At 34.9% G+C, this 2,712-nt stretch overlaps 1 pseudogene; it reads left to right on the top strand.

The window, feature by feature from the left end:
* Nucleotides 1-2,013: 2,013 nt before the first annotated feature.
* Nucleotides 2,014-2,131, top strand: LOC112482773 (annotated as a pseudogene).
* The last annotated feature ends 581 nt before the right edge of the window (nt 2,132-2,712 follow it).

Raw genomic sequence — 2,712 nt, 5'->3', positions numbered from 1 at the left:
ATAATCCCATCTCCATCTTTAGTGCCTTTTGAAATGACCGAAGGGCAATACCCTTGGTTCCTAGAGACTTTATGCTTTGAAATATGCTTAATCTCTTGAAAGGACCTCTGTGTGACTGAATATAGTGACTCGTTGATATTTTTGTGGTTTTAGCAAAAGGTGTTATAGACATACCCTTTTTACCTATGCCACATTTTCAAAAGCAATTTCTTAATTTTAATAGCTTTTGCCATGTTGAGAGACTGAGAGTTTTCTAACCATCACACCCTGAGTTCTTCTCATTTAATAGTTTTCCCTCAACCTCTTTCTTTTCACATTTTATTATAAATAGCAAGAGACAATCAGGGTGGCATTTTCAACACCTTGCTTAGAAATCTCCTTAGCTATATAACAGGTTCAGTACTTAAGCTCTGCTTCCCATATGGCTTCAGGAGATCATTTTACTATGTTTCCTGTCACTATATAACAAAATATGTTCAAAAAATATGTTCCTCCCTTCCTTTTGAGTCCTCACTGGCAGTATCTCCCAAGTCCATATTTCTTCTAACAGTTGTTTTAGGCAATTTAGGTTTTATCATGCTCCTCAAAACTGTTTCAGCCTCTGCCTACTGCCAATTCCAAAACTGCTCTCATTTTTAGATATTTAACAAAAGCATCCACTTCCAGGCATTAAAATCTGTATCAGTTATATATTTTCGCATAATAATTACCACAAACTTTACAGTTTAAAACAAAATAAATTTATTATCTCACAATTTCTATGGGTTTATAGCCTGAGCACAACTTAACTGGGTCCTCTGCTTCAGTAACTCACAAGTCTGCAATCAAGGTGTCAGCAAGGACTATGGTTCCATTTGAGATGATAATTTTCCTACCAAGTTTATATGGTTGTTGGCTGAATTATGGTCCTTTCAGTTGTAAAAATGAGGTCCTCAGCTTCCACAAAGAACTGTCAACCCACTGTTCTTTGTTATGTGGTCCTCCCAAAGTATGGCTGCTTTCTTTATCAAGCCCATAAGGAAAGCAAGACTCTAAAGCAAGTCTACTAGTAGGATGGAGACTTATATGAAGTAATGTGACATCTCATCACTTTTGCCATATTTTTTTTGGTTAGCAGTAAGTCACACTCTAAAAGAGATTATACAAGAGAAGAAAAAGTAGGTGGTAGAGACCACGAGGGCTACCTTAAATTCTGTTCACCACATAGATGTTCAATGTAGATATTAATATCTCTTTAAGTATCAGGAAAACAAGGGAGTAAATAGTTCAAGTAGTTATTAGCACAGTCACTATTCAGATTCCATTTTGTATGATTCCAAAACACACTTAATTGCTGCACTTAATGTTAAGAATAGCTTGACCTTTTTGAGTTCCAAGTTTCACCAATGTAAAGTGATGAAAATATTACTTATATTATCGGCTATTATTAAAATTAAATGAGATTCAGTCAATGTACCTGGCCAGAGTAGAGCTCTGCTAAAAATGTTAATAATTATTATAATTGGCATAATTTTAAAAGTTTCTTTACTAAGTCTGTATCAAGAATCTGGTTCTCTTTTCTTGAATCAATTGTCAACCTTGAATTTATAATTTTTGCATGGCCTTTCATCACTGGATATCCTGGCTCTCTTTCACCACGTGTGAGAATAGAATGTACGTAGCCTTCTCTCTTAGTTCTCCACTCCCAGAGTTACAAGGAGAGGAACCCCATTTAAGTATGTGACTAAAACAAGGCAGAAGAGTGTGACCTGTTGAAAAAATTGTTGGACATTTCTTCAGTGGTTCTGTCTCCTTGTTATATTGGCTCTAAAAGCATTAGATGCTGAACTACTTTGAGAATCAAGTCTGAAAAAGGCCATGGGGGAAACAAACAAACAAAAACAAATCTCACTTCCAAAGTTTTCAAAGTACATCATAGTTCTGATGAAATCCAGACTGAGTGATAATAAAAAACTCAGCCGAAAGTTGTTAAATAAGTAGGAAAAAGTGTTTCCTTTAAATTCAAAATTCTTAATCTACGTCCATGCCACCCTGAACACGCCTGATCCCATCTGATCTTGGAAGCATTTAGGGTCGGGCCTAGTTAGTACTTGGATGAGAGACCACCTAGGAAGACTGGGTGCTGTAGGTGTAAAAATAAATAAAATAAATCCAAAATTCTTAAGGCTTAAGAAATATCTACCAAAGTCCGTTTTATAGTAATTTAGCCCAAATTAGTCAAAAGCAGTTAATTTTATAGAAACCATTTATTTAACAATAAACATTCAATATCTACTATATGAAAAGTACTTTGTTGAAAGTAAGAGGTTCAAAAGTCCTAAGTCAGTTTCTGGCTCCAAGAAGTTTAGTTTCATATAGAGTAGAAATAGAATATATTAATAACTTTAATATAAACTAGATTAGATAAGTGCTATAAAAATACCACAGTTAAAATGCTAGTGGAGCTTAGAAAAAGATGAGGTTACTTCTGGCTAGACAAACAGACGGTATTTAAGCTGTAGTAAAGAATGGGTAAATTATAGCATGTGAGGGTGAAGGGAAATGAAGATTGAGGGGACTTACAAATCATTTCTCAGAGATGGGGAAAAATAGGTTGTGTACAGAGACAAGCAAGTAGTTCAGTTTGACTAGAACTTAAACTATGAGAATAAGAGTTGGGAGATATAAGATGAATGGGGATATATTTTTAAAACATGAATTGCCAGGTTAGGG

The sequence above is a fragment of the Pteropus alecto genome, unplaced genomic scaffold, assembly GCF_000325575.1.
Source record: "Pteropus alecto unplaced genomic scaffold, ASM32557v1 scaffold155, whole genome shotgun sequence".
NCBI lineage: Eukaryota > Metazoa > Chordata > Mammalia > Chiroptera > Pteropodidae > Pteropus > Pteropus alecto.
Note: the sequence above shows the minus strand (reverse complement) of the source record. Positions and strands in the feature narration are given on the sequence as shown.